Genomic DNA, 15,723 nt, shown 5'->3' with positions numbered 1-15,723 from the left:
ACAGTGCTGCACAAGGTACATTCCAGTTCTTTGCTGGTGTCCATTGCAGAGCAAGGAGACTTATTCTTCTCTAGAACATGCCATGTGGGACGGTTGGTGTGAATGGTCAAGATCATGGCTTCTTCACTGACCTGGCTCCTATGCTGCTCTCTACGGGATTTCAAGTCTCTCCTTCCCGAGCAGGCCTTCCCTTCAGTTGGCAAATGGAGTCAACTCCTCTGTTTATTAAAAAATATTTCTGGTCTGCATCCCTCATTAATTTCCTTTATTTGAAAGGATTTTTTAAAAAAAACTTTGTCTGTGTGTGTGTGTGTATGTGTGTGTGTGTGTGTGTGTGTTTTGTGTGTCTGCCTGTCTGTCTGTCTGTCTGTCTGTCTGTCTGTCTACCCATGTGCAGGCCAGAAGAGGGCACCAGAATCCCCTGGAGCAGTTATAGGCAGTTGTAGACTGCCTGACTTGGGTGCTGGGAACTGAACTTGCAACAGCTCTGGGCTCTCCTTACAGCCAAGTCTTCTCCTCAGATTCTTGGCTTCATAGTTACCTTCTCTACATCCTCAGCAGTAATTTACAACTAGACCAGCAAGCCCTGGCCTCATGTCAAAGGTCACTGTGGCAGTCTGGTGTGTCAGTTAACAGCAGGAGCAGATTCAGTTCGTATCCTTTTTATATTTACTTCTTTGTTATTTTACATGGGGATTTTATCATGTAGCCCAGGCTAGCCTTGAACTCATGATCCTCCTGTCTCAGCCTCTCAAGTGCAGAGATTAAAGACATGAATCAACAAGCATGTTTGACTTCTCCATGGCATTCAAGGGAATTTATATTTAGGGTATTTCTTGAAGATAAATAACAATATTTAAGGTAAACGATAGCTTCCCTTTTCTCATGCCTTTCTATTATCACAGGTAGTAATTTAAATGGTTAAATCCTAAACTCTTAACAACACTTACTAGATTGCCTGCTCCAAGCAGTTTTGGGGCTTACAGAGAATTTGAGTAGAAGGCATTGAGGATTCCCTTTGCTCCCTGTAGTTTGTTCCAGATGATACAGCTACATTGTTAGTTTATACCTGTTTACAAGTGCATAAGGTCACACACCACTGTTACTATACTGTAAATAACCCTGGACTTCATTCTCCTTCTCTGAGTCTTACTTTCTTCCCATTGCCATTTGTTTTATATTTCTCCCTTCTGTTGGCTATTTTGTCAACCTCTTCCATGGTGCTGTCTCTCTGGAATCCTCTGGATGTTCTCATCTCCCAGGACTTCAGCTACATTTCATGACTGTGCACACACTTCTATTTCATTATGGATACTTCCTCTGGCTCACTTAAACAACAACAACAACAGCAGCAGCAACAACAACAACAACAAATTTTGCATGTACGATTGTTTTGCTCGTCTATCTGTGCACCACGTGTGTGTCTAGTGCCCTCAGAGGTCAGAAGAGGCTGTTGGATTCCCTGGTATTGATGGTATGGATCATTGTGAGCCTCTATGTGGGTGCTGGCAACAGAACCTGGGTCTTCTGCAAGAATAACAAGTGTTGTTAAGTTCTGAGCTGTCTCTCCAGCCCCTGCCCTTGCTCCTTAAACATCTTTTACACAGAGACCTGGGCAACTCAAGAGAGGAAAGGAACATTCAATTATGAGAAATACTTTTCCTATCCTGGCATTGTTCTTCAGACAAACACCAGTGAAACGGCAAGGTTTGCTGACCAACTCTTCTGTAGATGGAAATTTCTCAACCCCAGGGTTGTGCACAGTAAGATGTCTAGCTGCACGGTGATCTTTTGCCCATTAATGACATTAGACTTTTGCCCTTCCATCCCTAGTCCCAGGTTATAACAACAAAAATGTCTCTAGATACTGCCAAGTGTCACATCAGGCATTAAATCATGCCATTGAGAAATATTGTGCTATTACGAGGGGCTTTCTCGTCCCCAGGAGAACTGAGGAACTATTGTGCGTCATTGAAGAGTCTTAAATCATCCCTTACATGGTGTCTAACGTACCCTCTCTTCTTTCCTACAGGGACACTTTGCACTTGATTCTCACTGTCTTCCTATGGTGCTGAGGTGCCTGCATTCATACCCATAGCTCTCTTCCTGTCCCAAGGTTGGGTACCATGTGTCAGTTTTATAATCCTAGTAATGTTCCAAGGTGTAGCCATTATTATGTCCAATGTACTGTTGAGTAGATGAACTACAGTGGCCTCTGCTAGTCCTCATCCTCTGTGATAATTCTCACCATAATGTCCATCTCTTTCAGACAGTTAGTAAGTCACTGCCCTTCCCCGCCTCTACACAGACCTGTCTAAACTCCACGAAGGCCAATGCTGTGTTTGCTTTTTGCCTTTTGTAATGCATACCGAGTTTAGGATGTCTGGTATTTGTAGAGTGAATGAGTGATCCTGGGAGTGAATGGCCGCCTGGAGCCAAGGGGGTGCTTGACAACATCTGTAGCTGCAGCTGTTTTTGAAACATCTTCATAGGCCATTCCACCATTCAAGAATAACAAAGCTGCTAAGATGGGATTCTTCTTATGATGTAGATAAGACAACCAAGGAAGACCAGCAAGGCTGGACATCTTAAGGACTTCTATACCATTATGACAGAATTTGGGATTTGATTTATTAACTTTTCATACATCCAGATTCTGAAGGGTTAGCAAATGGTTTAGTGATATAAGAAACAAGAGAACATGTGGATATTTTGTAGTTTTACGTGGGGTGTCAGAACTATGAGAAAAGATTACTAACACTGACAAGAAATGGTTTCTGTTCTCCTTACCAGCTTTGCACGAGCCCACACAATCATTTGTACAGCTAGGGAAGTCAGTGCAGAAAACCTCATAGGCTAGCTAGTGCTTACACTCACAGGAGAAAATCACTGATACTCTGAAGGACACTTTGTACTAATTTACAACAAGGGCATTGGCGGTTGAATGCCATCTGGAAAGCCCAGGTCAGGGGGCCATAAGTATTGTAGTTCATGCTGTCCTTTGAAGGATAGAGACTAGTATAGACACCGCCCCATCTTAGAGTAGGAACACAAGCAAAGGAAGAGGTAGAAGAATTTACACATGTGAGAAACCCACATGGTGGGTAAATTATCAATATATTCCTGAAATTCCTAAGACAAGAGGATGCTGAAGAATGAAAGATGCTTTATTAGGACAGTGGGCTTCTCAGCTGGAGGCCAGTGGTCAATCTTGGGTATCATTCTCACAAGTGTTGTCTACCTCTTTTGAGACAGGGTCTCTCACTGGCCTGAAGTTTACAGGTTAGGCTAGGCTAGCTGGCCAGTGAGTCTCAGGAATCTTACCATTGCTAACTTCCCAGCACTGGGGCTGTGGGTGTGTGCACCATAGTACCAAACTTGACACTTTTACATAGGTCCCAGCTTAGGCTCTCACACTTTCAGGGTAAGAACTTCACTAACAGAGCCAGCCCCTCTGCCCCACCTCAGATTTAAACTCTGAAACAATGAGAGTTTGAATCTTATAAATCTGCATATGTAGAAGAGGAGGAGATGCCAAGTCTTTGTGATCTCTGCTATAAGATGCGCTGGATAGGAGGACAGAGCTTTCACAGGTGAATGGTTTTACTGTGACCTTTCCAGCTAAGGAAGGCACTCTCTAGTTATACAAGGGATGAATGAGAACTCCCTTCTACCATGAAATTCCAACAAGAGAAAAGTCTTCTCAGGCCAAGAAACTAGCTTTTATCTCAAGTGGCATTTTCTGAATTACAGGAAAATTTTACTCTTGGATGATACCCAGGGGTGGGTGATACCCAGGGCTGAGTAACATCCGGGGATGAGTAATATCCACGGGTGCATGGTACCCTAGAATGGGTGGTATCCAGGGATGAGTAATACTCAGGAATCGGTAGTCCCAGAGTGGGTGATATCCAGGGATGGGTGATACCCCAGGCTGAATGAGACCACAGACATGTAATCTTTATTTTACATCTGAAATAAAAACTCTGGATGTGGGGAGAGATGCACTGAGTGTTCTTAATACAGAAATGGAGATAGACTCTTGATAATATTTGACCTGCCTCTGATGCCAGGTAAGGAAATGCAGATAAATGTGAGTGTCAGGAGGGGGTTCCAATAATAGCATAAAGGCCTGAATTATGAGCCTCTGACTCAGTGATTATTGATCAAATTCTTATTAAGATGTTCACCAAAGGATAGAAAACCTTATTGCCTAAAATTACAGTATTGAGAGGTGATGGCAGCTGCTGGGAGCAGAAACAGCTCGGCTCTGTGGGAATGGGTGCGTTACTTGGAGTCATTGCTAATTTACAAGGCCCCAAGACTTCAGTGTATAACAGAAACTCTTGTAAATTCCTCTTTAGCCAGAAGAATGATTCTTTTTTGTGTGTGTGTGTCATCTCTGACCTTCATATTGATATGCTTGACCATCCACAGGCAAAAGCAGAGATGATATCCACAGACTGGGGAACCAGAATGGATTTGGCTGTTTTAGTTTAGAAGTTCCTCTGCAAAAGAATCAATGCTGCAGACCTGTAACATGGTTGTTCATTCACAAAGCATGTGCATGGCCTGCATGTGCATGGTCTGTATGTGTATGGTTTGTATGTATGTGCAGGAGTGATTCTCTGAGAATAATCTGCAGAAGCAAAACAGATTTGCTCCGGCAGAAGGAGCCCAGTGGTGGGAAGCAGCCGTCTGAGCAGAGGCTGATCCACTTTTCTGGGCATCACCTGCTGGCTGCCTACTCCGAGTTGGAGCCCCTCCACTGGGATGTGATTTTATGGGGTTTAATGTAAGGTGCTGTATTTCATGAGATGAAATCATAACACAGTGGGCTGCAAGAGCCTTGAGAGATGGTTTCTTCAGAGTGTTGGCAAGCATCGTCCTCCAGAGAATGGCTTTGTCTTAAGCAGAAATATAGACCTTTCATAGAACTGGAAGGATAGCAAATTCATAATCCTTTCTAGACAGCTAGGGCTTGGATGGTTGGGCTGACATGGAATGCACACGGCTGGTTTGACCTCTCCAGCTGAACTGTTTTTTTAAATCTGTAACTCTGACTGTATCCTGAGACCCCAGGGTATGTGGGACGTGCATTTTGGGGTGGCCTCACTTCTAAGTCATCATTGAAGCTTGTTTCTATGTATAGATGGTTCTATTCTCAACAAATTTTGACAACTCGTATGAACATTTGACCCAAACTGAGAACACTATCAAGCACCATCTCAGGTTTCCTTCATCTCCTCTTCTTGTTAGTGTTTTCAGGGAAAGGTTTCTGTCCGTCTCTGCTGTAGGGAAGGGAAACTGAGCCATTTCCTTGTCTTAGGGTGGACCTTTCCCCCTTCATTCTAAAACACACACACACACACACACACACACACACACACACACCACACATACACACACACAGAGACACACACTCACCACATACACACACCACACACACACATACACACACACAGACACACACACACATACACACAGACACACACACGCAGACACACACACACAGAGACACACACATACTCACCACATACACACACCACACACACACATACACACACAGAGAGAGACACACATGGACATACACACACACAGACACACACAGACACACACAGACACACACAGATACACAGACACACACACACACACACACACATACACACTCCTGTCGTCAGGCTGAATATCTCCTCCCTTTCACCCCCAGTTTCCCTGCAACGCAGCATCTTGGGCCAGGTTTCTTGTGAATGGAAAGGAAACAATACCCCATGAGGGAAGAATCTGGTGTCTCTTCTGATTTTTGTTGTGTGTGAAAGGGGTTTGTGTCCTCTGCAGCCCAGAGCCTTTTGAAACATGGTTCAGGCAAGACTGTTTGGAAACACAATTAATTCAGCATGGGAATCTAGCAAAGCCAACTGGAGCCCCATGGCACATAGCTCATTTTCCAGGGAGGTTTCCGCCTTCCTTCTTTCAGAAGTAATAGTTGAAATCTTACAACTTTAAGGAGGTCTGCACCGGCTGTCATATCCTCTCTAACGATAAAAAGATGTGCACATCAGGACGGATGCGTTTGTATCAAATTGTGTGCTTGATGTATCTCATGCGGAGCCCCCAGGGGATTCTCATGGCAGCCCCGATGAAATTCTTGTTACCGAGGAAGGGAGGCAGGGGTCATGAGTTATTACCATCAAGAAACAAATGTTACATTCCCTATCATCCTCAAACGCTTTCTCAGAAATACAAGTCAGAACAGGCTTTCCTGTGAGACGATCTGGCCTGCAGGATGCTGGGAGTCAAGCCCAAGGTGTACAGTATGCCCTGTGGCCAACAATGGGGAGAAAACTCATTTGTACCTGTAAGTAGTCACCCATCTTTAACCTTCCTTCCTCAAAGAGGATAGTAGAAAAAGGGTGACTTGGGGTTGGGGCGATGGTTCAGTCAGCAGAGTCCTCACTGTGCCAGTGCTGTGTTTGGGTTTCCAGAATGCTCGTCAGAAGCCAGACATGTGACTTCAGGCAGGTTAAGGGTTAGTAGCTGTCAGATAAGTTGATACCAGAAGTTCATTGGCTAGCCAGCCTGGCCCAGTCAGTGATCCCCAGGTTTGCTGAGGGATCCTGTATCATACAGTAAAGGCAGAGCACGGTTAAAGAAAGACAATCTGCTGTGGGCCTTGGGTCTCCACACATGCGCACACAAATACCGCAGCACACGCATGCCCACAAACAGCAGCGGTGGAGACTTGCAGACTTTTTGAGGGCTCAGACCAGGAAGGGGACGTTTTGATAAGTTGAACAGCCAGGACTAGGATCAGGGAAATGTAAGAATCTGGTAGGTTGAGATCGAGCGTTTAATAGCTGGCAGCTTGCTGAGTGTATCGGGTGATTAGTATGTCACGAGGGAGAGTTCTGAGTCCCTGCTTGCTGAGAAGGGTACTTGGTTCCCTTGCATTTCTCAAACCCCTTCCATTTGAGTGTTCCTCCCAAGAGTGGTTCTCTTCAAATTGTTTTAATGAAAAACCTTAGTTTTGTTCCTATTTTCTTTCATGGGGGGAGAATTTTATGAACCCTTGAATTGCCTCAGTTGCTTGTTGTGTGGGCGTGTGCATGAGTGTGTGTATATGTGTGTGCATGTAGGTGAGTCTCTCTCTCTCTCTCTCTCTCTCTCTCTCTCTCTCTCTCTCTCTCTCTCTCTCTCTCTGTGTGTGTGTGTGTGTGTGTATGTGAGTTCGTGTTTCTGCCCAGAGGACAACTCTCAGGAGTCACTTCTCTCTTTCCATCAAGTGAGTCCCAAGCTCAAGGATGGAACTCGGGTCACCCGGCTTGGGATCCCAGGAATGCCGTCACACTCTGCTGCTTATTTAGATTTTCATCCTGCTCCTGCCAATGACCTACCGTGGATCCAGGGGAGAACCAAAGATGCCTACCTCAGTTCTAAGGAATTCAATGGATATCTGCAAATGAAAACCTTAGACCAGTTACCCTGGCAGTAACGGAAAGTCCACGATCTGAAGTTGATGCGTGCTTCTGTAAATGACAGCTCTGTAGAAGTGGGGCAATGCCTTTTGCCTGTTCACAATTCGCAAATTACTTCTTTTGTTTTCAGTTTAAAGTAAAAAAAATACATCAAGGCAAAGACAGAAGCAAACAGTACAAAGTACTAGGATTTAGGACAGAGAGCATTTAGAACAAAGAGGACTTAGAACAAAAACCCATGAGCCGACCCGTGTGCTGAAACATTGGCCTTCGGAAGCTCTGGGAATATTTGTTTCCTAACCTTCTAGTAGATTCTTGTGCCCGTTTTCTCTGCTCTCTCCTATGGGAAAAACTGCTTTCTCCTAATGTTTCTGCATCCCTTTCCTTGCCGTTGAGGTCTTTTTCCTTCTCAGAAGGCAACTGTTACTATCAGGGTAACAGATCCAAGCTTTCTATCTACAGAGGTCCAGTGTTTTCCGTGTCCTATCGGGGGGGGGTAAGTTCCTCTGCTCACCCCGTTTCTCTTCCTTGGTGTCCTTTGCGTGGTTTCCCACCATCCTCTCAGCTTTATCCTGCACCGCTGGGGCTGCAGGTCTCTGTGGTCTGTCCTTTTCGTCCAATTTCCTCTTTCTTTTCTTGATTTAAAATGTGTCTGAGCTCATGTCTGTGTGGATGTCTTTACTTTCCGTGAGACATTAGTGGGTCAGTCATTGTAAGTGAACCTGTGCTGGGCACCAAGGATGTGTCTGCCTCACACAAAGTCCAACCTGATAATTTTGCTTTCGGGGGTCATTTTGGTAGTGTTGGGTCTTTCAACTCTGGGCAGCAGGAAGGAAGAAAGAGAGGGAGGGGTGGGGGGAGAGGAGGAGGGCAGAGAGAGCTTTATAGGGAGATTATGAAATATTGAGTCATGTCTACCTGAATGTTTCAAGAGGGACCAAGAAATTAAGCTCAACTGGCACCTAGGACAGGGAGAGGAGCTGAGGGGCCATTCCAGAACAGTCTCTTTTCCATTTCCTCAGCAGGAAGGCAGGTTTGTGCATGGCTCACTTACTCATCACTCTTTAAATTGGCTTTTGATTTAAATATAACTTTTAATTGTTTTGGAGATAGGGTTTCTAGCCCAGGCTGTCTTTGAACTACCATTAGCCCAAGACCTTGAACTTTTGACCCTTTTAGGCTTCCACCATGCTCTGAGGTGCCGAGGATTGAGTGCAGAGTCTTGCTCATGCCCAGTACGTACTCTATGAACTGAGCTGCAAACCCTGCTTCTAAAGTGACTTTTAATTGTCCAAGTGGGAACCAGAACGACTTCAAAAAATAGCTGAGGATAAACCTGACAAGTGGATTTTTGCTTACCAATGCTTTCAGTATAGGTTTAAAAAAACCACTCTAAATATAATGCTTATCCAACATGGAAAATGTCAGACTCCAAAATTACAATTACCCTGATTTACCAGAGCAAAGGAAGTCAACAGTTTAGTTCTTCTGCTATTTCTCCAGCATCCCCATGTGCTTGTTTAATTTGAGTTTTGTTTTGTTTTGTTAGTTTCTGCCCACTAGTTTATTCCAAAGCTATATTGTATTTCACAGGAAGTGTTCTCTCCTCTCTAGGCCTTCAAATTGCCCTGATGTTTGGCTCTTAGAAGCACTGCTCTTGTGAGGTTTTCAAAGTCATAGTTTTAATCTTCTGTACCTAGAATTTTACTGTGAGGGTCATTATTGAAGAACATACATTTTCAAAGCTGTTAGTTTACCAGACTGCTTTTCAGAAGTCTCTGCCATTCTGTCATTTCACATCAGATGTTGTCCCCCCACCCCTTAATTTTGCACTTGAAGATGCTTTTTTTCCCCCTGAAACATTACTATACTGAGCAGAATAGATGTTCTTCCTTTGGTACTGTGCCTTTGTGTAAAGTTTGTATTTCCCTATTAGGAGTCACCAACATGGACTGTCCATAGGTAGTGCTTAGTAACCCTGCAGCTAATCGGTATTACCATGACTGCACATGTGTATTGCTTTGGGCTTCTCAAGACTCACTGGACACTCAATGGTTAATTTTGACAGTCAACTGTACACAGTGTGTGAGCATGTAAAAAGTGGGTCTTGACAAGGAGCTGTTGTCTTGAGGGCAGGCCTGTAAGGGATGTCCCTAACTGGGTTAATTGAGGTGAATATGGGTGACAGCACTTCATGGACTGAGTCATGGACTGAATGAAGAGGAGAGAAAGTGCTGAGCACATGCAAGCATGCATGCATTAATTCACTGTGGTCTGCTAGAGCCTCTGGATACCATGTGACTCACACCTTGACTCCCCACAATGATGGACTGTAATCTAGGATTGTGAGCCATTAGCCTCCCCTTCAAATTGCTTTCTTCAAGGAATTTTGCCACTTTGAAGAGGAAAGGAAATTGGAGGGGAATAGCTGAGAAGTTGAGGGGCCAACAGAGTGACTCTTGTAAGATTTTCAGAAGTAAAATGGCTGGGTTGGATGTTTGAAGGATGTGATGGACCAGATCTCCAGACTTAGGAAGCAATGTCTTAGGTCACATGGTGGTGACCTATCACAGAAGGGCTGCAGCTGTCTGCCAAGGTTAGCGACAGATAAAGGCAAACAGGCTTCATTGTTAAATATCACTTGAGACTGATGGCTGGTGAGACCCTGCTAGTATCTCCCACTTCCCATCTTAACCTGTTTGTGACCCATTGACATTTTCCCAGAATACAGCTCTACAGAAGAGAGCAAAGACGAATGCCTCAGACTAGGAGAAACACCGCTGACTAGAACAAAACACCAAGGAGAGGCCAGCCCAGCAAAGAATGGAGGGAATTTAAAAGACCCAGTGAGCGTATTGGATGGGCTCAGATGCTTTCTGGACAATGATTTGGAGGTCAGCAGGAAACAGAGTACAAAGGGCAGGTTATAACCAAGGCTCTTAGCCTTGGGGTGACAAGGTGCTGAGAGAACCAGTGATTCCTTAGATAGTCAGGAGGAAGGATGATGGCAACTGGGCAGGCACTAGGATTGCTCCTGAGGGCAACAATGTTTCAGCAATGTCTGTGCCAGCCTCTATTTTAGAGGAGAAAGCTGCAGGGATGCATCTACTGTGAAACTGTCAGGCACTGCTGCTCCCAAGTCCCTGTGTCAAAACTTGCCAACTCTGCCAAAAAAAAAAAAAAAAAGATCCAGAGTAAAAGATACAGTTGATGTACTGTGTCTGCCTTCTGGGTTGACGCTTATGTAAAATATCGGTCAAAGATAGAAAAAGAGCCAAAAATATGACAGTAGGGATTAAATGTCAAGCCAGATGTATCTTGCGTGACCATTTCTGGATGCTGCAGACCAGCATGCTATCTTTGGGTTGGAAGCATGTTCATCTATTTGGTTTTTTTTTTTTTTTTTTTTTTTAACTTGAGAGATTTGAGAACGCCATTAAAAACCGATAGTTCAAGCTGAGGTAGAGCTCAGGGACAGAACATAGGCTTAGTCTGAGAGAGGTCCCAGGTGTCCAATTACACACACACACACACACACACACACACACACACACACACACACTCAACTACCAGATTTTATAGTTCTTTTTCCCCCTAAATTTTAATGTGGGAGAACAAAGATTAATTTTCTGATTTTCAATTTCTGGAAATCTCTAGAGCAATCAAAACAATTACTATTTAGAATAAAAGTTGCAAACCAAAGTATGATTTTTCAAATGAGGGGATAATTACTATGAAGCACTGTCATGATGAAAGTCTTTTTGATTCTTTTGAATCTCTGGTAGTTCTTGAAAATTTCATTTTATTCTTACTTTGTGTGTGTGTGTGTGTGTGTGTGTGTGTGTGTGTGTGTGTGTGTGTGTGTGTGTGCGGTTGCCTATGGAAGCTAGATGAAGGTATTTCATGGAGCTGGTATTAGGGGCAGTCGTGAGCCTTCTGTCCTGTGTATCAGACGTGGGAACTGAACTCATATATATTGCAAGAGTGGTTAAAAACTCTAAGACATCTTTGCAGCGCCCCCAGCTTTTGGTAAATCTTGGTAAGTTCCTTCATGTGCATTGAATTATGACTACTGTATTCTGAAAGTTTCTTCATGGGAAGTCCATACTCAACTGCATAATATAAATTAGAAATAGTTAGGAAAACCTACTTTGAGGCAATTCTTGACCACTCCAATATTTTGTATTTAGTCAAACTCACAAGTCAACATGGGACCCCATTGTTCTGACTTCTGTCCGTTCCAGGGCCAAGAACAAAGCAACAAGTACTTCCTGCTTTCCAGAGAAGGGGTACAGAGACTAGACTCACAGAGAGCACAGCAAGATGGGTTGTATCACTGTCAACCCCTCCACCCACTTTCAGCCTGGCCAAGACAGAATTAGTCCTTTGAAAGCTGTACCAGAAGGACCCACAATGTAGAGGACAAACAGTTAAAGATGGTGGTTGTGTCATCTCACGGGGCGGTACTTGTGGGTAAATACACACATTCACGTGTTTACGCACATACACAAATGCACATGTGCACCCGTGGGAGACAAATGCGTGCAGAACTTGAGGAGATTGTTCATACACGAGGTATCAAGAAAGCCAGCCTCCGTCTCATTTTCCACCTGACTATTTCTTGAGTTTTAGAAATTTATCAACCTATTTGTGCCAGTTTTCTGTCACCATAAGAAAGATATGGCCAACTCATAAAGAAGGGGAACTTTCAATTTAAGACCACCGGGCCCATGGCAAGGTTGAATATCACTGCAGGAGGACATGAGGCTGAAAACTGTGTACTTTCTGAACAGAAAATTTAAAACTAAATGAGGACAGGTTTGGGTCCCACAATCTCCTCTGAGGGTACCCCTAGCACCTCCTACAAGGCCCCATGAGTGAAAAGTTCTGTTCTTTTCAGCATAGCTAATTAAAATACTTGGCTTAAGTGCAGGAATGGCACAGCAGGATCTGTACTTTCTCTGGAAATGATGTCAAGAATATGCATCTCCCATGGTGAACCATGCATTGACAACAGACCCTGGGCTTGAGTCATTCTTCAGGGACCTTTGTGAAAGGGTAAGCTTATAAGGTTCACAAGACACGAAAGAGTTTAGATCTCACCCACCACTCATTGTCTGATCTATGACAATGTATCACACTATGCCTGTGACTTTTTCTTTCTTTTCTTTTGTTTAAATATTTATTTATTTATGTATATGTGCACTCTGTTTGCATGCATGACTGCATGACAGAAGAGAGCATCAGACAGCAGAGGCCATCAGATCCCACTATAGATGATCGTGAGCCGCAATATGGTTATTGGGAATTGAACTCAGGACTTCTGGAGGAACAGCCAGTACTTTTGACCACTGAGCCACCTCTCCAACCCCCTTTGTGTGACTTTTTCAGGGAAAATTGGTTTAGGAAAGACTGACTGCCAAGTCTCAGAAGAATGCTGACAGGAACATGGAATTGGAAAGGACGAATTAGATCAAGAAGAGGCATGGTGATCGGAAGGCACTGTGGGTCCTGGAGAGATGGCTGAACACCTCTTTGTCCCACCCATGTGCTTTGTCAGGAAGGGCAGAATATGGGAAGAAGCAAAATGATGAAGTCATTCAAAACCCTGCTGTGAATGCCCTCTACTTTCTGAGTGACAGTGACATTAAAAGAAAGATGCCTCCTGCATTACTGGAGAGTGGGGGTGGTGGCCATCAGAAGATGGAGACCCTGAGACACAGCTGTGGCTGGCAGTACAGAATGAAGCCTATAGCAGTATCGGAATAGCATAGGGGGTGGTGATATTGTGAATCAACAGCAATGGCATTGGAGCTCAGAAAGCTGAGGCATAGGGCAGAAACAGGTAAGGCATGAGGTTAGGCTGGTCAGACAATTGCTCATATATATACACATATACACACATGCACAGGTATAAATAAGTATACAAATCATACATATGCACACACATATATACATTATGTATAATATATACATATGCACATATACACATACATATATGCACACATACATATGAGCCCTATCCTATTTGTTACCTTGAAGCCTCTTTGTGCTGCCTAGTTTTACATCAACTTGACACAAACTAGAGTCATTTTGAAAGAGAGAACCACAGTTGAGCAAATGCTCTAACTAGATTGACCTGTGTTGAATTTTCTTGATTAATGATTTATGTGGGAGGGTCCAGCCCACTGTGTACAGTACCATTCTTGGCAGTGGGTCCTGGAGAGTGTATAAGAAAGTAAACTGGGCAGGCCAGTGAGTAGCACTCCTCCATGGACTCTGCATCAGTTCCTGTCTCCAGGTTCCTGCCTCCAGGTTCCTGACTAGGGTTGCTGCCCTGAGGTTCCTGGATGATGCTCTGCAAACCATATGAGGAAATAAACCATTTCCTCCCCAAGTTGCTTTTGGTCATGGTGTCTTACCATAGGGATAGAAACTTGTAGGATGATGTCACAGGTGAGGCAGGTACAGGATAGAAGGAGGCCTGTCATTGGAGGAGAAGGAAGGATGGGTGGGAGAGAAGTTTGAAGGAAGAGATAGGGACTAGGGGAGAGAGGAGGAGACAGGGCGGAGGAGAGGGGCTGAGAAGCCGTGGCAGGACAAGATGGCAGGTTATGTTAAGATTCTGCTCTGTGAAGGGGTTGGGGATTTAGCTCAGTGGTAGAGCGCTTGCCTAGGAAGCGCAAGGCCCTGGGTTCGGTCCCCAGCTCTGAAAAAAAGAACCAAAAAAAAAAAGATTCTGCTCTGTGTATTTACAGGTTGTTATTAATGTTCTCAAGGGATGGATAGTACCGGGCATTGTATGTTTAAGTGGGCAATTATATCTTACCAATTGGATCTAAGATTATTGTGTTGTGTGTTCTTTTATGTGAGGGTTTGAGTGTAGGAAAGTGTGTGGCTGGGATGTGTTTCCCAGATCTAACAGATATCTTGGGACACGGCGGCATGGGCCTAGCGGGGTAAAAGACTTACATTTTTATTTTTATACTTTTACAACAACAGAAACTCTAACATACTCTTAGAGAGACCTAAGAACAGAGAGATTAGAGATTTACCATCTTGAGGAAAAGGTCACTCTTCTAGCCCATTTAGATATACGGTATTATGGTGTTCTGTTATGGCCTCATAATGGCTAATTTTCATTGTCACCTTTACTGGATTTAGAGTCATTAGGAGATGTCTACGTGGGCATGCCATGAGGATGTTTCCTGAGAGGTTTAACTGAGGTGGAAAGATACACCCTGAATTTGGGCAGCATCAAGAGGTTCCAAACTGAATAAAGAGGAGAGAATGAGAGGAGAACCAGCATTTGTCTCTGCTTCCTGATTGTGGATCCAGTGTTAACAGCCACCTCAAGCTCCCACAGCCATAAATTCTCTGTCAAGATAGATTGTACCTTCTAACCCTTAGCCAGATAAAGCCTTAAGTTGTTTTTAAAAGGTGTTTTGCCAGAGCAACAGGAAAAGTCAATAATATGGCCCCACCAACTGGCCTGGCATTCCTTAGATTATGTTACAGCTGTGAGCATGACCCACCTGAAGGATATATGTCTTTAGAATGTCACCCACTCATGAGCTAGCATTAAAAGGATGTAAGAAAGATGGACTGGTTTGGCATCATTTAATATCCAGTAGGTGCATATTTTTTTCACTCTCATTGTTGTGCTAAAATGCACTGCAGAAGCAGCTTAAGCCCTAGAACTTGTAGAACTCAGAAAACCGGAAGTTGATAGGAATGAGCTCAGCCAGTCATAGCAGGGAAGGCATGGGTCTGGTCTAGGCCAGTGGGAGCTTCTGGCTGAGGGTCCTCACATTCTAGTGTCAGACTGTCAGCAGAGGAAGTCTTGGAAACGGGACTGGGGTATCAGGTGGAAGCTCCCGTCTTAGCTGCCCATCTGTCTATGTGACTCCACATGCCAAAGGTTAACAATGTCTGCAACCAGTTCCAGCACCACCAGCTGGGAACTTGAGTGTTCAAGCACTTGTAAGCCTGCAGGGGATATTTCACATTCTAGTGACAGCAGGCCCTTGATGAAAGCCTGTGCATACTGTTATCTAAGATTAAAAACTCTGAATCTGATATAGTAACATGGAGTGGACCTGTACCAACACAAGGATGATCCGTGACCTGCTTTGGGGGTACTTCATTTCCTTCCTGCCGGAGGGAACGGCTAGCAGAATGTAGTCCCTCAGGGAAACCTTAGAGTAGGTCCACAGTGGGTCTTACTGGAAAGAAGAAACATCAATGT

The 15,723-nt window shown here is 44.2% G+C and overlaps 1 long non-coding RNA gene across 2 annotated transcripts in view; it reads left to right on the top strand.

Moving 5' to 3' along the window:
* LOC120100856 (uncharacterized) overlaps positions 1 to 14,317 on the top strand; it is a 47,678-nt gene extending 33,361 nt beyond the window's left edge. The window contains exon 3 of one of the 2 annotated variants that reach the window (XR_010064343.1): positions 12,409 to 14,317. This is a non-coding gene — a long non-coding RNA (uncharacterized LOC120100856). The other variant, XR_010064342.1, reaches the window with a different exon arrangement.
* Positions 14,318 to 15,723: the final 1,406 nt, after the last annotated feature.

Source organism: Rattus norvegicus, chromosome 2, assembly GCF_036323735.1.
Source record: "Rattus norvegicus strain BN/NHsdMcwi chromosome 2, GRCr8, whole genome shotgun sequence".
Lineage (NCBI taxonomy): Eukaryota > Metazoa > Chordata > Mammalia > Rodentia > Muridae > Rattus > Rattus norvegicus.
This window is presented reverse-complemented; position numbering and strand designations above follow the sequence as displayed.